This window comes from Arachis hypogaea, chromosome 15 (genome assembly GCF_003086295.3).
Source record: "Arachis hypogaea cultivar Tifrunner chromosome 15, arahy.Tifrunner.gnm2.J5K5, whole genome shotgun sequence".
Lineage (NCBI taxonomy): Eukaryota > Viridiplantae > Streptophyta > Magnoliopsida > Fabales > Fabaceae > Arachis > Arachis hypogaea.
In genome coordinates this window covers 65,787,431-65,809,893 of record NC_092050.1, presented here as the reverse complement: position 1 = coordinate 65,809,893, position 22,463 = coordinate 65,787,431, and the positions used below count along the sequence as shown (strand labels likewise).

Genomic DNA, 22,463 nt, shown 5'->3' with positions numbered 1-22,463 from the left:
GGCCATTGTTGTTGGCCACTTCCTCTGGTGGATTAGGGAGATTTCCCTCCATCTCGTAATCTTCTTCTTCTGATTCTTCTTCTCTGATAACTCCCTTCCCTCTTGCTTCTTTTCTTAATCTCAAAAATGTTCTCTCTGGCTCAGAATTAAAGGAGGTGGACTCACCTCTTCTTCCTCCTGGCATACAACACAAACAAAACCAGAAACAAAAAATAAAGCACTCTATTGCTAGAGTAAGGTTAAGGTTAGCTTAACCAAATTCTCAAACAGTTAGTATGCTTAACAAAAACAAAGAAAAGTGCTTAATCTAGATTATCACCTACTTAATCATTGTCAATCTAAATCAATCCCCGGCAACGGTGCCAAAAACTTGATGAGGGAAAATTGATTCCACACAAACTCACCGGCAAGTGTACCAGGTCGCATCAAGTAGTAAAACTCACAGAAGTGAGGTTGATCCCACAGGGATTGATGGATTGAGCAACTTTAGTATGATGATGAATTTAGTTAAGCGAATATTTGATGAATTTGGTGAAATTTGAATAACAGAAAGGAAATTGCAAGTAACCTATAGTGCAGAATGAAAATTGACAAAAAAGTAAATTGCAGGAAGCTTAAATGGCTGAAACTTAAAGTGCAAGAAATTAAAAGAGCTGAAACTTAAATTGCAAGAAAGGTAAGTGATGCCAGGGAATAAGCAAGTTTTGGATAAATAATCATTTACATCTTGATTCAAGCAAACATTGTGAATTTTATATGATTTCATGAGAATTATGCATGAATTGAATGATAAATTGAATGATGCATGATCTCATGGGTTCGAACCTAGCTTTGATGCACTTTATTTGCTTGATTTCAGGACAAAGGAAGCAAGAAAGATGCCACATTAATAGCCACGTTAGTCAAACTAACGTGACCATTAACGTGGAAAGGAGGCTAGCTTACAACGTTAACAAGAAAAGTGAACACCAATAATGCTTTCGTGAGCCATCATAGCCCACGTTAGTGTCCATGTTAACGTAGTTAACGTGGAAGCTAACGTGGAAGAGAAGTAAAGCTCCAACGTTAGTGGTAAAGTGAAAGCCATTAACGTTGGGGAGAGGAGCACACTTAGCCACGTTAAGAGTTACGTTAACTAAATTAATGTGAAATCTAACGTGGGAGAAGCAATGAAGAGCCAACGTTAGTGACACTTACCTTTGTCACTAACGTTGGACTAAGCCTCTATTAGCCACGTTAATTGCATTAACGTGGAAGCTAACATGGAGGAAAGGAATGATGAGCCAACGTTAGTGACACTCACCTTTGTCACTAACGTTGGAGATGGCTATCACTACCAAGTTAGAAGTCACGTTAACCTAAGTAACGTGAACTCTAACGTGGGAAGAAGGGTGTTTGGAGCGTTAGTGACAAAGGTAAGTGTCACTAACGCTCTCGAAGTTGAGGCATACCCACGTTAAGAATCATGTTAGCTACACTAACGTGGACTCTAACGTAGGGAAGAAGGGGCCAAGGGCAACGTTATTGGCAAAGGTAAACGCCAATAACGCTCGCGATGGATCAAGAGGCAACGTTAGTGGTCACGTTAGTGCCACTAACATTAGTGCAAAAGGTGATTGTCATTAACGTTCTCGAACCTACATTTTCACTTAATGTTAATGCCACTAACGTCCTAGCCAAAGTCCATGCCTACTTCACACTTTCTCTGCAAGTAAAGCTGAGCCCACTGAAGATTCCTAACTGCTTCAACTCAAGACCCAAATGCCCATATCCAAGACTTGAAGAGCCAACTGGAAAATCAGAAGAGTAGTATATATAGGGGTAGTTTTGAACTAGAGAAGAGCTTTTGGGGATTGAGAGGACTACTCTCTACTCTCTGTATAATTTTACTTTCTCTGCAACTTCTAGTTTTACTTCAGAATGTACTCTCCATCTTTGCTTTCCATTCCCAGAGCCATGAACAACTAAACTCCTTTCATTGGGTTAGGGAGCGCTGTTGTAATTTGATTGATCAATAATAGTTTTCATTATTCTTCTTCTTTCTTTTCTTTTGATTTTACTTGAAAGCTTTCAATCTTCATCCAATTGGATAGTTGTCTTGGAAAAGAAACTATTCATACTTGGATCTCTTCTGAACCTTGGAAGAGGAATGAAGAGATCATGCTAGAAATGCTCTCATGTTGGACCAAATTGGGGTTTGGGCGGATATGGTGATATATAATTCTCCCAATACTTTGATTTAGAAATACATGTGGTATAATCAGTGACCGCACCTCATCTCTTCTCATGAGCAATTAGACCAAGGAATTGGCTATTGATCAAGATTTGAGAGATTGAGTTACCAAGGAATTGGAATTCAATCACTTAAGATTGCCAAGGAGATCAATGAATGCATTGATTGAGGAAGAGATGAAAATGAACTTGATCCGGAGAATGCAACATCTTCTAAACCCAATGAATTTCCCATTTCTGATCTTACCCATTCTCTTTAGTTTCTGCCATTTACTTTCATGCTGAACTCCCTTTCCCCATTTAAGATTCTACAATTTACTTTCTGTCATTTATATTCAGCTCTTTATTTCCTGCATTTACATTTTTTGTCATTTACTTTCCCGCCATTTCATTTCCTGCAATTCTCATATCAAATTCTGCTTAGCTCAACTAGAACATTCCTGCAATTAAAGTTGCTTGACCAATCAATCCCTGTGGGATTCGACCTCACTCTATTGTGAGTTTTTACTTGACGACAATTCGGTATACTTGCCGAGGGAAATCTGTTGAGAGACAAGTTTCCGTGCATCAAGTTTATGGCACCGTTGCTGGGGATTGATTTTGTATCAACAATGACTAAATTGGTGGATAACTAGATTGAGCACTTTTCTTTTGTTTGATTTAATTCCATCTGACTAATTTACTTTCAGTTTTGGTTATTTCCTTCCCTTTACCTCTCACCCATTTGTTGTGCTATCTGCATATTATTTTTTTTACTATTTAGTTCACTGACCCATTAACTATTTGATATATTGCATCACTCACACTAACCACATTTTTGCAGAAAATACTGTCTGCATCTATCCTTTTTGTTTGTGCCTTATTGGTTGTATGACAGGTAGAAGAAGCAGGGCTTCAACTTTCTTTGATTCTGAACCTGAGAGGACCTTCCTTAGATTAAGGAGGGAAACAAGAGGGAAGAGAGTAGTTGGTGCTGAGGAAGAGGAAGAGTACTTTGAACTAGACATGGATGAGAATATGGAGAACCATCATGAAGAAGAGGCTCACAAACCCAAACCCAGGGAAACTGTGGAAGTAGCATCCCAAAGCCAACCATACATGCCAACAACTTTGAACTAAAGCCACAACTCATCACCCTTGTTCAGAACAACTATTCATTCGGAGGAAGTGTTTAAGAAGATCCCAATCAATATCTAACCACCTTCCTGAGGATATGTGACACTGTGAAGTCTAATGGTGTTCATCCTGACACCTACAGACTACTTCTATTCCCCTTCTCACTCAAGGACAAGGCATCTAAATGGCTGGAATCCTTCCCGAAAGGAGAGCTTAACAACCTGGGAAGATGTGGTAAACAAATTCTTGGCGAGATTCTATCCTCCTCAAAGAATCAACAGGTTGAGAGCTGAGGTTCAAACTTTCAGGCAGCAAGATGGTGAGACTCTATATGAAGCATGGGAGAGGTTTAAAGACTTGACAAGAAGGTGCCCGCCAGATATGTTCAATGAATGGGTGTAGTTGCACATTTTCTATGAAGGTCTTTCTTATGAATCAAAGAAGACAGTAGACCACTCATCCGGGGGATCTCTGAACAAGAAGAAGACTATTGAAGAAGCCATAGATGTCATTGAGACTGTAGCTGAGAATGACTACTTCTATGCTTCTGAAAGAGGCAACACTAGAGGAGTGATGGAGCTAAACAATGTGGATGCACTGCTAGCTTAAAACAAGATGATTACCAAGCAATTGGCTGACCTCACCAAGAAGATGGAGAGGAATCAAGTAGCTGCAATCACCTCTTCAGCAGCAACTCAAGAAGGAGTGACTGAAGAAGCAGAGGGTAGTCAGGAGCAAGCCAACTACATTGGAAATTCACCTAGGCAAAACCATGACCCATACTCCAAAACATATAATCCTAGCTTGAGGAACCACCCAAACTTTGGGTGGGGAAATCAACAAGACCAAGGCCAAGATCAGAGACGCCACAACCCCAACAACAATGCAGCTCACCAACATCCCACACAGTGATCATATCAACACTCACCTAACAACACATCTCAACATCCATACCAAAGCCAAAATAGCCTTTCTCATCCCTCCAATCTCAACTCTCCATCATCAGAAGAAAGACTATCAAGGATTGAGACTCTACTTGAAGGCATATGTAAGGAAATCCAAGATAACAAGGTGTTCAAAGAGGAGGTGCAAGCCAATATCAAGAACCAGGGAGACACCATCAAGAGGCTGGAGTTTTAAGTGGGATACCTCTCTGAGAAGATTCCCAAACCTACTGATAGCTTCCCAAGTGACACAGAGAAGAACCCGAGAGGTGAAGCAAAGAAGGTCAGATGGGAAGATTGCAAGATGGTCACTATAAGTGATAAGGGTACTGAGGAAGAGCTAAACAAACATTTAAAACAACCAGGAGATACCTCAGTAGAGAGACAAGAAGAGGATCACCAAGAAACCACACTTACACAGACGGAGCTACTGAAACTCTACGCACCTTTTCCCCAAAGACTCAAAGGTGGTGTAGAAAAAAGAATATACTCAAAGTTCCTTGATATGTTTGCATCTCTCCATGTAAATATACCATTCATTAAGGCTCTCCAACAAATGCCATCATACACTAAGTATATGAAAGAGCTGCTGACCAGGAAAAGCTCACTCAAAGGAGGGCAAATAATAGTGATGAATAAGGAGTGCAGTGCTCTCATTCAACCAGAGTTGCCTACAAAAAGGAGGGACCCAGGGAGTTTTCACATCCCCTGTGCCATAGGAGAAACAATGTTTGACAAAGGACTCTGTGATCTGGGAGAAAGCATCAACTTAATGCCTTTATCTCTCATAAAGAAGCTGCAGATCAATGAGCTAATACCTACAGACGTAGTCATCAGGCTGGCTGACAAAACTCAAAAACAAGCAGTGGGAGTGGTTGAAAACGTGTTGGTAAAGGTTGGGAACTACTTCCTTCCTACAGACTTTGTCATATTGGAAATGGAAGAAAGTCACATCCACCTAATCATATTGGGAAGACCGTTCCTAGCTACATCCAGAGCGCTCATAGATGTGGAGCGAGGAGAGCTAATACTGAGGATACATGATGAACAACTCGCATTCAATGTCTTCAAACCCTCACAAGAGGCAGATCAAGAAAACAAGGAACCAAGGAAAGAGCACGACAAAGCACTGGTGGAAGAAACAAGCATTGAAGCACAGGGAATTCCTTTGGTTAATGAACAAGACAGTCAGCAGTTACCATAGCTAAAGGAAACTCAAGTGGAGCCAAAACCACCAGAATCATATGAGACCAGCAACAAAGTCTCTAATAAACCACTATTTCATGATTTATGTTGTGCTTAATTGAGTGGATTTTATCTACTCTTTGCCCACTTATTCATACTATTTGCATGGTTTTACATTTGCCTTCCTAATTATGTGCTTTGATTGAAAACATGTTTTCCATGGTTTTAAATTACTTATTATTAATCCTCTCTTATTACCATTAGATGCCTTGATATGTGTGTTAAGTGATTTCAGAGATTACAGGGCAGGAATGGCTCAGAGGATGGAAACGAAGCATGCAAAAGTGGAAGGAATACAAGAAGTTGGAGAAATTGCTAAGCTGTCCAGCATGACCTCTTCGCACTCAAACGGCTATAACTTTAGCTACAGAGGTACAAACGACGCAGTTTCAGTTGGGTTGGAAAGCTAACGTCTAGGGCATCGATTTGATATATAATATGCCATATTTGCTTTGACGCTAGGTGACGCGAACGCGTGCTCCACGCGGCCGCGTCGCAGGGACGAAAAATCAGCGTGTTTGAATTCACAACCAACGAATTCTGGGCTGTTTCTTACCCAGTTTGCGGCCCAGAAAGCACAGATTAGAGGCTATAAAGTGGGGGAATCCATTCATTCAGAAAACAAGCTTTCACATTCACAACTTTAGGAGTAGATGTAGTTCTTAGAGAAAGAGGTTCTCTCCTCTCTCTTAGGATTTAGTTTTAGGACTTAGGATTATTTCTTCTTCATCACAGGTTCAAGGTTCCTTTTATTTATTTTATCAATTTAGTTTATCAACTCTTTATGTTTAGATTGAATTTTCTTTACTTAATGCAATTTGAGGTATTTCACATTTATGATTACTCTCTTTTACTTATAATATAAATAATTTGAATTTTTCCCTTTTGGCTTTGGTTGAGTCATTGGAGACTCTTGAGTTATCAAACTCATTGTTAATTGAAAATTGGAATTCTTCAAGAATTAATTCAAGTTCCACTAACTCTAGCCTTTCCTAAGGAAAGACTAAGACTTGAGGAATCAAAATTAATTCCTCCACTTAACTTACCTTCATAGTTAGAGGTTAACAAAGTGGGAGAAAAATCCAATTCTCATCACAATTGATAAGGATAACCAGGATAGGACTTCCAGTTCTTATACCTTGCCAAAGAGCTTTGTTATTTATTATTTTAACGACTTTTCATTTAAATTACCTGTTCTTTATTTCAAAAACCCCCAATTTACAAAACTCATAACCAATAATAAGAACATACCTCCCTGCAATTCTTTGAGAAGACGACCCGAGGTTTAAATACTCGGTTATCAATTTTAAAGGGGTTTGTTACTTGTGTCAACCAAAAACATTTTTAAGAAAGGTTGATTGCTTGGTTTAATAACTATACTTGCAACGAGAGTTTACTATAACTTCTGAACCATCAATCTTCCGGCTCTTTCAAAATGGCGCCGTTGCCGAGGAATTGCAAACGTGTGCCTTATTATTGGTTATTGTAAATATTTGCTTTTTGCTTGTTTATTTGTTTTTATTTTTTTGCCTTTTTGTAAATTAAGAGGTTATTGGATTTTATTTAGTTATTAAAAATTTTTCAAAAAATTTTTTTTTGGTGTTCATCTTGATCTTCAAGTTGTTCTTCTTCTTCATCTTGACCTTCAAGTTGTTCTTAGTTGTTTTCTTCGTTTTGATCTAAAAATTTTCAGTTTGGTGTCATTTTATTATTTTTCTCTTTCCTCATTAAATTCAAAAAATTCAAAATTTAAAACTTAAATTTCAAATTTCAAATTTCAATTCTCAAAATTCAAATTTAAAAATTTAAAATTAAAATCTCATATTTCAAAATTTAAAATTTTAAAATTTAAATTTCAAAATTTAAATCTTTTTCAAAAAAATCATATCTTTTTCAAAATCTTATCTTATCTTATTTCAAAAATCAAATTTCAATATTTAAATTTCAAATTTCAAATTTCAAATTTCAAAATTCAAATTTCAAAATTTCAAATTTCAAATTTCAAAATTTAATTTTCAAATTTCAAAATTTAATTTTCAAATTTCAAAATTTAAATTTCAATAACCTTTTAATTTCAATTTGTTTTTATTTTTGTTTTTAAATTTTTATTTGCTATCATGAGTTCTCACCCCCATCGCTATGAGTCTAGTTACAATTATGTTGCAGGAAGAAGAAATTACAATGAGAATAGGCATCAAGGTTAGAACAATCAAAGATGGGAGGAGCCACAAGGATTTAATCAACCCTCTTGGCAACAACCCCCTCCAATGCACTATAACCAACAACCATTCTGTGATGCATACCAAAATGATGACTATAGTGGACCCCTTTGTAGTTACCAACAAGGCCCACCATATGATTATGAACCGCCTCCTCAACACAGCTTTGGACCACCATACTCACAAGCCCCCTACTACCAGACATCATCACATGATCCTAACCCGTATCCACCATACCAACCACCTTATGAGCCATATAAACCATCTATAAAACAACCCCAATTCCAACCCAATTACTCCCAAGAACCACCACCTTAATATTTGCCATCTCCATATCCATCAATCCAAGAGCACTATGATCCTACTTATGATAGCCGAGCGCAACAAGAATCAAGGGATCGTCTCACAGAAACATGTGCAAAACTTCAAGCAACCCTTCGCCAACTGGATCAAGCGATAAATCGATTACCTTCCCGACGTTCGGATACTCAAGGAACCCCCATGGCCTCATGTGGGCAATCTAATGAATAACGTAGCATGAAGGAGATATTAGAAACTCCGGTGGACAGTGAGCATCACGATTTTATATTGAAACAATTGGAAGAAGCTACGCCTGCCATTGAGGAGGAAGAAGTGGTTGAAGACTTAGGAGATGCGGAACCTCCATGGGAAACTCAAGTTATAGAGCCTCCTCCAAAGACGTTTAAAATTGATGTTGAGGAGGGTGTACAACCTCCAAGGCATATCATGGTTGAAAACTTTGAAGGAGATGATCAAGAGATGGATTGAATCATTGATGAAGTCTTATCTACACTTGAATCCTCTCCCGTTGAACTAGACATGGAGATTAAAGAAGAAGAAGCACAACCTCCCATATCCTTGGTAAATAATGAAGACGAGATTGAATTGGAAGAAAGCTACCAAGAGGAAGAGATTGATATTGAAGAAGTTTGCAAAGAGGTGGAAGTTGTCAAAAAGCACAAGGGAGTGGAGCTTGAAATCACTTTGCCAAAATTAGTGGAGACCCCTCCCCCTAAGTTGCCATCATCCTTCACAACATTTAAGTGGGTAAAATTCATATCCCTTAGCTTTCTAATTCCACTTGAATATGGGCTACTGGAGACGGATGGTCAACTTAGAGCTCTTTTTGTGGCAGTAAGAGTAAGAGGAAAATGGTCAGTGGTAAGAATTGTCCTGCAAGATTCATTATGGTTGGAAGCTTTAAGTTTAAACGCAAAGGTTGGTGTAAAGCTCAATTGAATGGGTCTAGGAAGCTGTTTGGTAGCTGCAGTGAGAATTCAAATTACTTATCATCCGGCTGGAAAAATACAGATCCCGACAAAAATGGGTGTAAAAGCAAGATTTGTGATCCTGGAATCTGCTCTGACATTTGTCACCCCGGGAGCCTAAGAATCTGTTTGAAGCTTCTAAAGGGCTTTACATGCCTAGTTTGGGACCCCGGAGGTTACTGGAGATACAAACATTGGTGGAGATTCCTGGATGAGTTCAAGCACAAGCCACCATAACAGGGAGCTCACCAAATGTCCAACTTAAGGACTTTAACTAAAAGTGCTAGGTGGGAGACAACTGATGGGATATTTTTGTGGAAAAATGAATTTCTCCGAAACACCCAAAACTAACCGGCAAGTGCACCGGGTCGCATCAAGTAATAATAACTCACGGGAGTGAGGTCGATCCCACAGGGATTGAAGGATTGAGCAATTTTAGTTTAGTGGTTGATTTAGTCAAGCGAATCAAGATTTGGTTGAGAGATTTGTGATTTGCAGAATTTAAATTGCATAGAAAGTAAAGGGAATGGGTAATTGGCATGAAATTAAAGAGAACTGAAATTTAAGGTGCTGAATCTTAAAGAACAAGAAATTAAATGGCAGAAACTTAGAATGCAAGAAATGTAAATTGCAGAATCTTAAAGTGCAAGAAATGTAAATGGCTTGAATTGTAAAGGGAATTGGGAATTGGATTTGTAGAATTTAAACAAGGAAAAGTAAATTGCAACAAACAGAGAAGTAAAGGATGACTTGAATTGAACCGGATCTTAAAACAAATATGTAAATGAAATTGAAAAGCATTAAACAGAGGATGTAAAATTGGAATTCAGATCTCAGGACCCAAGAGACTAGATAACCAAGTCTAGATCTCAATGCCTTCCTAGATCCAACAAGAGTAATTGCAAAGGAAATGTAAATTGCCGAGAAAGTAGATGAGAGAGCAAGTAACAGAAACTGAAATTCAATTAAGCAGAGAATTAAACAAGATCGCAAGGTGAGATTGAAACAGAAGTTCTTCAATTCTCCACCCAAGATCCGAAGCAAGAAAATTAAAGAGTGCTGGGCAAGAACAAGGAAGAAGAGAGATCAATTCTCCTCCCCAATTCTCTTGAATTAAAACAACAATGCTAGAATGTAAAAGTGAGCTCTCTACCAAACTACCCAATCAAAACCGAAAAGAAAGCTCTCTATGAAAATTAAAAAGGGAAGCTCTCCTAAAAACTTAAATCCTATGCTATTTATACACTTTCTTTAAATGGTCTTCAAGCCTTCAATTGGGCCTTTGCTCTTGATGGAATTGGGTTGATAGAGGCCTTGGTTGATTGCTCTTGGAGTTTGGAAAAGAACCGAATTGAACCGGGTTTGGAATCATGAAAGCTTGAGTAAAAGTTTGAGTAAAAGTTTGAGGCTAACTTTTACTCCAACTTTTCACATCAGCCACCCTTCTTTGCCGATACCAACGTTGGGGCAAAAGTTAGGGGTCAAACTTTTTCTCCAACGTTGGCCTCCCCTTGCACACTCATGGCGCCAACGTTAGCCAAAAAGTTAGAGGCTAACGTTGGCGCAAACTTTTGCTCTCCAGGGTGTGTTGTTCATGCGCCAACGTTAGCCAAAAAGTTATGGGCTAACGTTGGTGCAAACTTTTGCTCTCCAGGGTGTTGATTTGTGATGCAAGAAGTTTGCCAAAAAGTTTGAGGCTAACTTTTGCTCCAGCTTTTTGTCCAAAAGTTTGCACAAAAGTTTGAGGCTAACTTTTGCTCCAGCTTTTTGCCCAAAAGTTTGCACAAAAGTTTGAGGCAAACTTTTGGTCCAGCTTTTTACTCCCTGGTTCATTTTCACTTATTCCAAAAGTTTGAACTAAAGTTTGAGGCAAACTTTTGCTCAAACTTTTTGTCCTCTCTTCCTCCTAGCCATTCCTTCTTGCTTCAACCTTTCTCCAAGCTTTCTTCACCTATCATTAATCAACCAAACACATCAAAGCTATGCTCAAAATCATGAGATATTCATTCTTTCATAATATGTGACAATTATAGCATAAAACCTCATGAAATAGCATGAATTCATACATGGTTGATTAAATCAAAGGAAGCATGAAAATCTACCCAATTGGCTTGCTTATGGCTCAAGAAAGTGCATAATTCAATTGAAAACAAAAGAAAAAGGCTAGTGAAACTAGGCTAAGATGACTTGTCATCAACAACCTACCATGGTATGATCGTTCCTTTTTCAATTTTAATTCTAGTCTGTTTTGGTTGTTTTTAAGTTTTATTTTATTTCATTTGACTTGGAATCATGCATAACATTCAAATTAGCATTGCATTCTGCATACTGCATTATTAAAAAAAAAGAGAAGCATGCACGCGACGCGGCAGCGTCACTGACGCGTCCGCGTCGCCAGTGCATTGGGAAAAAAAAATCGAACAGAGAGTTACGCGATAGCGTGGCTGGAGGCGTGCCTTTGGCACAAATGGATCCACGCGACCGCGTCGCTGACGCGTCCGCGTCATGTGGGAAATTTGGCCTCCCACGCAACCGCGTCACCCACGCGGCCGCGTGACATGAAAATCGACGTGAAAAGGGTGCATAGCAGGAAGTTATGCTGGAGTGGTGCTGGACTGGTGCTGAACGCCCAGCCTTACCACGTGGACGCATGGCTCACGCGTCCGCGTCACATCCCTGTCATGACCACTCACGTGATCGCGTCGACCACGCGACCGCGTCACCCTGATATTTGGCAATTAATGATTTTGAACAGAGAGTTTTGCAAATGCGAGGCTGCCCTCGCGCCAGTAGCATAAAACGTGTCACGCGACCGCGTGACCGACACGACCGCGTCGATTAATTTAAGCGCAAGTCGCGCGATCGCGTCCCCCACGCGTCCGCGTCGCTTGCGCCGCACAGCTTATCCAGATCAGCCAATTATCTTATCTTTTCTTCCCCAATCCTAATTTCTTCTATCTTTTCTTCTTTCTTCTTTCTTTCTTACTTTATTTCTTTCCCTTCTCATTCTTCTTATCGTTTATTTTATTTTATTTATTTGCATACTTTCATTCATTGCATTTTAATTTTGTATATTTTTATTTTTTTTCTAAATTTATTATTTTACCATTGGTGTTCAAAAGTTCTTATTCAACTGTTATATCTTTTCTGGTATTATCTTAGTGTTTATGACTTATTTTATTCTGATTGGGTAACATTATTTAAATCAATGCTAATCTTTTATGATACTTGTACTTCTCTTGCATTGATATGAACTTATACTATCTTGCATTACCCACATTTTCCTCTCTTTTGTTGCAAATTTTGCACCACTAGTATGCCATGTGCTTATATTGTTTTCTCACGTACATGTTGAAGCTTCCATGTAAATGAGACCCTTATCATTTGGCATTAACCCAACCATACTTCATTTATTTTCTTATCTTTATTATTGGGTTACCTTTCTTCCCTTTTTCTTTTAGGATGGCCACCAGGAAGAGAACTGGAAGACGTTTACATGGGGAGACAAACAAGTCCATTTGCAAATTCTTGAAGAAAAGCATCAGTTGGAACAACTCCCATCCACTTGCACATCTTAGCATGCACCGAGGACGGTGCAATCTCTAAGTGTGGGGAGGTCGATACCGATCTCCATGGGTTGGTACTTTCTTGTCTCAACACCAATGTTTAAATTTTCTTTGTAGTTAGTTGTTGCATTTGCATGTTTGTTTGATTTTTTTGTGCTTATTTTATCACTTGGTTGAAGTAATATTTTCTTTTTCAAGAAACCTTTTAAAGCATTTTACTAATTTGAATAAAATTTTTTGTTACACTTGTTTGAAGAAATATTATACTGGAACATGGTTTAGAGCTCGAACACACAAAATCAGTGAGATTTTGAGCTTATTTAAATAGGTTGGATTTTATCAACCAATATTCTGTTTTAGTGTGTATTTTTCTCTCTAAAATTGTGATCTTTGTCTTGCTTAGTTCTATATTTTCATTATTTGATGTATGCATACACTTACATGATTAAGGCCTTTGTTTCACTGAGCTTACATACCCATATGGCCTTACCCTTTCATTATTCTTTGCAAACCAATTTTGAGCCTATTTTACCCCTTTGTTCTTTACTTTAGCACACCATTAACTCTAAGCGAAAAACAATAATGTCCGTAATTTGAATCCTTGGTTAGCTTAGACTAGTGAGAGTGCTTATGATTTGAGTATGGGAAAATTGGGTTTGGAAACCTTTGGTTTGAGAATTGAGTATGTTAGAATTTTCTGAAAATGTAAAAGAAATGTTTAGGACATGTTCATGCATCCAATAATTTAATCATATGCATTGAGAAAAACAAAAGAAAATAAAAATATAATATAAAAAAAAGAGAAAAAGAGAAAAAGAGTAATTAAGTAAAAGGGGACAAAATGTCCCAAAGTAAGTGATGAAAGCAATGCATATGTACTGTACTTGAAATTAGAATGCATGAATATGTGGAATACATGGTTAATGGACAGTTAGGTTTTGTACTTTGATTACATGGATTGTCTTAAGTTAGGTGGAAAGTTTAAGTTAATTAAAGATTCAGATTTTAGTCCACTTGGCCAAATACAATCCTACCTTGACCCTAACCCCATTACAACCCTTAAAAGACCTCTTGATATGTGTATATGTGCATTAAATTTATGTTGATTGTTAGATGAAGAGCAAGCCTTAGAAAGTAAGGTAAGTAGAGAATTGAGAGAATCGAACCTTAAACACTTGAGTGATTAGAGTGTATACACTACCAGTGAGGGTTCGATGCTCAATTCCTTGTTCCCTGCTTTCATGAGCTATTTTCTTCTTGCAAGTCTATTTGTACTTCATTTTCATGATTTGAATTAGTAAAATCCAGTTCATACTTCTTCTTGAAGGATTTGTTTACTTTTAACCAAGTAGATAAAAACATTTAGCATTTAGTTGCATTCATAGGTTGCATTTCATACATTCTACCATTCCTCTTCATCTTTATAGCTTCTCTTGAGCTTAGCATGAGGACATGCTAATGTTTAAGTGTGGGGAGGTTGATAAACCACTATTTCATGGTTTATCGTATGCTTAATTGAGTGGATTTTATCAACTCTTTACCCACTTATTCATACTATTTGCATGGTTTTACATTTGCCTTCTTAATTATGTGCTTTGATTGAAAACATGTTTTCTATGGTTTTAAATTACTTATTATTAATCCTCTCTTATTACCATTAGATGCCTTGATATGTGTGTTAAGTGATTTCAGAGATTACAGGGTAGGAACGGCTTAGAGGATGGAAAGGAAGCATGCAAAAGTGGAAGGAATACAAGAAGTTAGAAAAATTGCTAAGCTGTCCAGCCTGACCTCTTCGCACTCAAACGGCTATAACTTTAGCTACAGAGGTCCAAATGACGTAGTTCCAGTTGCGTTGGAAAGCTAATTTCGGGGCTTCGATTTGATATATAATATCCCATGGTTTCCCTGACGCTAGACAACGCAAACGCGAACTCCACGCGGCCACGTCGCAGTGACGAAAAATCAGCGTGTTTGAATTCACAACCAGCGAATTCTGGGCTGTTTCTGACCCAGTTTACGGCCCAGAAAACACAGACTAGAGGCTATAAAGTGGGGGAATCCATTAATTCAAAAAACAAGCTTTTACATTCACAACTTTAGGAGTAGATGTAGTTCTTAGAGAGAGAGGTTCTCTCCTCTCTCTTAGGATTTAGTTTTAGGACTTAGGATTATTTCTTCTTCATCGCAGGTTCAATGTTCCTTTTATTTTTTTTATCAATTCAGTTTATGAACTCTTTATGTTTAGATTGAATTTTCTTTACTTAATGCAATTTGAGGTATTTCACATTTATGATTACTCTCTTTTACTTATGATATAAATAATTTGAATTTTTCCCTTTTGGCTTTGGTTGAGTCATTGGAGACTCTTGAGTTATCAAACTCATTGTTAATTGAAAATTGGAATTCTTCAAGAATTAATTCAAGTTCTACTAACTCTAGCCTTTCCTAAGGAAAGACTAGGACTTGAGGAATCAAAATTAATTCCTCCACTTAACTTACCTTCATAGTTAGAGGTTAACAAGGTGGGAGAAAAATCCAATTCTCATCACAATTGATAAGGATAACCAGGATAGGATTTCCAGTTCATATACCTTGCCAAGAGCTTTGTTATTTATTATTTTAACGACTTGTCATTTAAATTACCTGTTCCTTATTTCAAAAACCCCCAATTTACAAAACTCATAACCAATAATAAGAACATACCTCCCTGCAATTCCTTGAGAAGACGACCCATGGTTTAAATACTCGGTTATCAATTTTAAAGGGGTTTGTTACTTGTGACAACCAAAAACGTTTGTAAGAAACGTTGATTGCTTGGTTTAGTAACTATACTTGCAACGAGAGTTTACTATAACTTCTGAACCATCAATCTTCAGTTCTTTCAGTCTCCCTAGGAAAAGAGACCACAAAGAGCAGGGCAACAGCAAAAGGAACAAAGAAGAAGGCACCAAGGAGATGGAGGAATAAGAAGATCCCTACAGAGGATTTCTCTCCAGGGGATAAAGTGATCTCAGCTTACTTCCTAGACATCCGACCTCATCTCCCCACCATCCCATCTCAGTTACCTAAGGTTTTCACCATCAACAAGGTTCTCTCCCTAGAACATGTGGAGATCCTTGATGAAGCCAATGGATATAGGTTTACTGCAAGAGGGGAAGATCTGAAGCATTACCAACCACCCTGACAAAGGCAGAACGTCAAGCTAGTGACGATAAAGAAGCGCTTCATGGGAGGCAACCCATGTTTTACATGCTTTTAAAGTAGTTAATAAAGCAAGGTTCATGAATTTCAAATCAACTTTAACATGCACTTGAATGAATCCTTTTATGCAACATATAGTGAAGAACAAGTTTAGTGTTCAAGGCACACTAAGAGAACATAAATGTAACTCATATCATGTCACTCTTAGAGCCTTGAACAAGTCATTTACACCACATAGCCCCAAACTAAGTTTGGTGTCACCAATGTTGCATACATGGATATTTAGTTGGTTAGTTGGTTTGCACTCATGAATAGCACTTAGAAATTAGAAACAAAAAAAATTTAAAAAGTAGTTACCCCACTTTTTAAATTTTGCCGCCACTTTTCACAATTTTATTAATCACATTTCTTTTATTTTGTAAGAGAATTGATGGGACAATTGAAGGAAGGTTCGGCCACCACAAAAAGAGAGGACTATACACGTGTCGTCAAGGGGATTGCGTTGGGAATTATTGCCATGCAACATTGGAAGAAGAACACGCTTGGAAACTGAACCAACCCCATCATAAAGTTGATGATCCTTGTGCTCATCCCATGCTAAACCCCATCCGTTCATTATACACCCACTCTATCAATCCACACCTTCCATTCACTCACCACTTTCCTATATAAGTGGTTCTTATTCCATACTCCCTTTCACATTCCAATTTCCATCCTTTACACCACCCACTTTTGGCACCCAACTCCTCTTACCCCATCAAAAACACCCTCACTCACTCCCTTCACTACACCCCATCTTAATCGGCCAAAGCTAATTATCCACACCCTTTACACCTTCACATATCAACCATCACTTATGGCATCATCAAGCTCTAAGAGAAGAAAAGGGAAGGAGCCTATGGAGCAACGCCCTTTCGATGAGAAGAAATTCAAAACCTTTCACCATGCATTGCAATATGGATGGATGGTTGATAAGGAGATCATATATAAGCTAGGCTTTCAAGTCAGAAAAACTGAGTGCCCCGAAATCACAAAGAAGGTGGAGAAGAGAAGATAGGAGCTCCTTACTGATCCAGTCATAAAAGTAAATGCAACTCTTGTAAGTGAGTTTTATGCAAATACAGTCAGGTATGATAAGGCAGATGACTCCTATATAAGCTTCGTGAGAGGGGTAACCGTGGACTTCAGCCCCATGAGCATCATGAGAGCATTAAAGCTGCGAGCCATACCATTTGCAGAAGAAAGCTATCACTCCAGAATAGATGGCAGCCCCAATCATGACCAGATTGTACAAGATATATGCGTGCAAGGAGCTGATTGGGTACGAGATCCTCAGGGGAAACCCAAGTTCATCAAGAGAGGGGACCTCACCCCTGAGGCAAAGGGGTGGTTTGAAATTGTAAGGAGATCCATCCTTCTTGCCGGGAATAACTCAGAGGTGAATCTTAAGAGAGCAACAATGGTGCAATATATACTTAAAGGGGGAGAGATCAAGGTCCATGAACTTATAGCTCAAGGTATTAGGAAGATGGCTGAAAAGAGCGATTCGGGAGAAAGGTTAGGCTACCCCAGCACTATTTTTTGTCTGTGTGACAGGGCTGGGGTGGTGTTCGAAGATGAGGACCCCGAGTGGATAAAAGTTGGCATCCCAATTACTGTTCGACGGATGCATGCGGTTGCATCTCCCCTACCTCAACGAAAGCCAAGAAAGAGGCCAGCCTATCAAGTAGTAGAAGGACAAAACTTAGAGGAGCAAGCTCCTTTAGACATGCACCAGCTACAGGAAGCCATTGATGGCTTATCTAGACAATACTTGGAAAATCAAGGGGCACAGAAAGAATTGCAACTACAGTTGGTAAGCCGTCAAGAAGAATTACTCTCTGGATGGATGAATCAACATGGGGAATGGCAAAAGCAATTGATGGAGCAGCAACTGGAACAAGGGAAACATTGGGATGAATCCTTCCACAGGATAGAGCAAAGGCAAGATCAACAACAAGAAGCCATCCAAAAGCTAATCAACATCCAAGCACATCAAGGTGCACACATACATGAAATGCATCGGAAACAACTGGAACAGGCAGAACTCTTTGATGAATACAGAGCATTTGCAGAAGGAGTTTACATGAACGAGATTGGACATCATGTAAACACTCAAGCCAGGTTCGGGTACTTAGTTGGACAACTGCCTGTACTGCACCCAGGAATCACAAGATATGAAGAAGTAAATGATGAATTAGCGCGAGAAGAAAGAAAGAGGGTATAAAAGAGTCATGAATCAGTAAGGAAGGCACTTGAGGAGTGGAAGAAAGCCAGGCTAGCACGGATACGAGGAAACACAAGTGGACACAAAGAGGACAAACAAGAGGGAGAGCATGAGCAACCCCATGAGTAAAAGGTGGTGGAGTTCCCTCATTATCCCATCTTTTTCAAGTTTTAAATAAGGAAAATCATGTATGAAATAGAACATGCTTCCATGGTAGTTTAGGATTTTCAATTCTGTCTTTAGTATTTTCCTTGCTTTTGTCATATGTATGCTGGTTCAAGTTTCCTGTTTTCATCTGCATCTTGCTTAGTGTATGTTTGTCCTTTTAAACTAAATAAAAAGAGATGGTATGAAAGACCAGAGTGATGTTCAAGTTGTGGATTAGGTCCTTAAATTTTTGGTGTAGTAATGACTTAGCTAAGTTGGTTCACCAACAAGGTAGGAAGGAAACGATCTGTCCTGAATCATATGCTTGAAACACACCCCATGAGACTAGCTAAATAACAAGATCCTAATAAGAAAAAGGAAAAGAACAATAAGAGTTGAAAAAGAAAGAAAAGTAATAAGAAATAAGGATAGGTACCAAGGGCTTGAATCTTGAGAGATATGTTTGTGGTGCTCTTGTACCAAGGATTTGCTTGGATGAATAAATTCTTAGGAGTGCTTCATCACTTGGTAACTTGGGTTAACTAACCCGGGATTATCAACTAAAAATCCACTATCAAGAGCAACCTTGCTACAGAACATTTAGTAACCCAAAGAGGTGCTGGACACCAAGGCCTCAAGGAAAGAAAATAACAAACCATGTGCCTGTGATGTGTATTTTTGGGGGAGAGAGACTTAAAGGAGAAAGTCCTTAGGGGTGTTTCAACACCTAGCACCTTGAACCAACTGGTTCGGGAGTGTTGGCTGAAAGCTTATCTTAAAGAGTCGCCCCCTCACAGAACACTTAGCATAAGGATGCAATAAACCGTGGAAAGACAAAGGGATCAATAAATAAAAGTCTCCAAGGGTGAAATCAAGTGAGTATTCCAGGGCATGGTAAAGGTCTGAAAGCCAATAAAGGAATGAACCTAAGTTGCTATGCATGAAACCCCATAAAACCAAGGACATGACTTCCACAATAATGATTCATTTCTCTTGTCATTTCATTCATCATTCTCTTGTTCCAGTACTTGCTTAGGGACAAGCAAGCTTTAAGTTTGGTGTTGTGATGCCAGGGTATTTTGGCCAGTTTCACTGACCTTTTCTTTATTGTTTTAGGGTAGTTTCATGCACTTTCTTAGGAAATAAGCAAGTTTTGGGTAAATAATCATTTACATCTTGATTCAAGCAAACATTGTGAATTTTATATGATTTCATGAGAATTATGCATGAATTGAATGATAAATTGAATGATGCATGATCTCATGGGTTAGAACCTAGCTTTGATGCACTTTATTTGCTTGATTTCAGGACAAAGGAAGCAAGGAAGATGCCACGTTAATAGCCACGTTAGTCCAACTAACGTGACCATTAACGTGGAAAGGAGGCTAGCTTACAACGTTAACAAGAAAAGTGAACACCAATAATGCTTTCGTGAGACATCATAGCCCACGTTAGTGTCCACGTTAACTACGTTAACGTGGAAGCTAACGTGGAAGAGAAGTAAAGCTCCAACATTAGTGATAAAAGTGAATGCCACTAACATTGGGGAGAGGTGCACACTTAGCCACGTTAAGAGTCAAGTTAACTACATTAACGTGAACTCTAACGTGGGAGAAGCAATGAAGAGCCAACGTTAGTGACACTCACCTTTGTCACTAACGTTGGACTAAGCCTCTATTAGCCACGTTAGTTGCCACGTTAATTGTATTAACGTGGAAGCTAACGTAGAGGAAAGGAATGATGAGCCAACGTTAGTGACACTTACCTTTGTCACTAACGTTGGAGATGGCTATCACTACCACGTTAGAAGTCACGTTAACCTAAGTAACGTGAACTCTAACGTGGGAAGAAGGGTGTTTGGAGCGTTAGTGACAAAGGTAAGTGTCACTAATGCTCTCGAAGTTGAGGCATACCCACATTAAGAGTCAAGTTAGCTACACTAACGTGGACTCTAACGTAGGGAAGAAGGGCCAAGGGCAACGTTATTGGCAAAGGTAAACGCCAATAACGCTCGCGATGGATCAAGAGGCAACGTTAGTGGTCACGTTAGTGCTACTAAAGTTGAAGTTAACGTAACTCATCTTGGGCTAGGAACGTTAGTTCAAAAGGTGATTGTCACTAACGTTCTCGAACCCACATTTTCACTTAACGTTAACGCCACTAACGTCCTAGCCAAAGTCCATGCCTACTTCACACTTTCTATGCAAGTAAAGCTGAGCCCACTGAAGATTCCAAATTGCTTCAACTCAAGACCCAAAGGCCCATATCCAAGACTTGAAGAGCCAACTAGAAGATTAGAAGAGTAGTATATATAGGGGTAGTTTTGAACTAGAGAAGAGCTTTTGGGGATTGAGAGGACTACTCTCTATATAATTTTACTTTCTCTGTAACTTCTAGTTTTACTTCAGAATGTACTCTCCATCTTTGCTTTCCATTCCCAGAGCCATGAACAACTAAACCCCTTTCATTGGGTTAGGGAGCTCTGTTGTAATTTGATGGATCAATAATAGTTTTCATTATTCTTCTTCTTTCTTTTCTCTTGATTTTACTTGAAAGCATTCAATCTTCATCCAATTGGATAGTTGTCATGGAAAAGAAACTATTCATACTTGGATCTCTTCTGAACCTTGGAAGAGGAATGAAGAGATCATGCTAGAAATGCTTTCTCATGTTGGACCAAATTGGGGTTTGGGCGGATATGGTGACATATAATTCTCCCAATACTTTGATTTGGAAATACATGTGGTATAATCAGTGACCGCACCTCATCTCTTCTCATGAGCAATTAGACCAAGGAATTGGCTATTGATCAAAATTTGAGAGATTGAGTTACCAAGGAATTGGAATTCAATCACTTAAGATTGCCAAGGAGATCAATAAATGCATTGATTGAGGAAGAGATGAAAATGAACTTGATCCGGAGAATGCAACATCTCCTAAGCCCAATGAATTCCCCATTTCTGATCTTACCCATTCTCTTTAGTTTCTGCCATTTACTTTCATGCTGAACTCCCTTTCCCCATTTAAGATTCTGCAATTTACTTTCTGTCATTTATATTCAGCTCTTTATTTCCAGCATTTACATTTTCTACCATTTACCGCTATTTAATTTCCTGCAATTCTCATATCAAATTCTGCTTAGCTCAACTAGAACATTCCTCCAATTAAAGTTTCTTGACCAATCAATCCCTGTGGGATTCGACCTCACTCTATTGTGACTTTTTACTTGACAATAATTTGGTATACTTGCCGAGGGAAATCTGCTGAGAGACAAGTTTCCGTGCATCAGTAAATAACTGAAACTTAAAGTGCAGGTAATTTAAATTATAGAATTTAAATTGCCAAGAAACTTAAATTGCATGAAGAATAAAGGGATTTGTTTGCTGGGAATCAAAACAGAACTAGAAAATGTAGAATGCCGTAAATCAGAAAACTCTAAGGTGAAGGAATTCAGAAAAAAAAATGGATCAATCAGGATTCAAGTATCAAAACAGAAAAGAAGAAATTGCAGAAGAAAAATAGAAAGAAAACTAAGATCTCAATTGCTCTAGTATCAAGACAGAAAGGAAGAAATTGCAGAAGAAAAATAGAAAGAAAACTAAGATCAAATCTAAAATTCTAAAACAAAAATAGAAAATTGCAGAAGAAGAAAAACAGAAAGAAAAGTCAGATTAGATCTAAGACTCTCAAATAGAAAAGGAAAACTTGCAGAAGAAGAAAAACAGGAAGAAAACTGAGATCAGATCTTCAATTCTAAAAATTCTAAAAAGGAATAAAAATAAAAGAGAGCCCCCCAATGAAATCAAATTCTTCTCTATTTATACATTTTCCAATTCTGTCATCCAGTACTTGGAGTGGGCTTTTTGGCCTTTTATGAAGTGGATCAGAGATGGGTACTTGTTGCAGCTTCCAAGGGAACGTAGCGTTCTGAAAGAGAGCGTACGCGTACCCGTCTACTACACCCGTGCGTCCCGCATTTTTGTATATCGATGCATACGCGTCACATATGCGTACGCATCACATACGCGTACGCGTCACTGCCATCTTCAGCTTCCATCATGCTTGCGCGCACCACTCACGCGTGCGCGTCCTTGATAGCGTTCTTTAAACGAGCGTTACGTTGGCACCATGAACGCTGCCCACGCATGCGCATCCACTGCGCGTGCGTGTGGATACCAAAATTATGATTCCAAGCTTCGACGCCACCCACGCGTAAGCGTGCTTCATCCCAGGTG

The 22,463-nt window shown here is 38.7% G+C and overlaps 1 non-coding gene across 1 annotated transcript; it reads right to left on the bottom strand.

The window, feature by feature from the left end:
* Positions 1-3,627: 3,627 nt before the first annotated feature.
* Positions 3,628-3,734, bottom strand: LOC112753970 (small nucleolar RNA R71). Its single transcript, XR_003178329.1, has one exon. It is a non-coding gene; the product is annotated as a small nucleolar RNA R71 (small nucleolar RNA).
* Between the last annotated feature and the right edge of the window lie 18,729 nt (positions 3,735-22,463).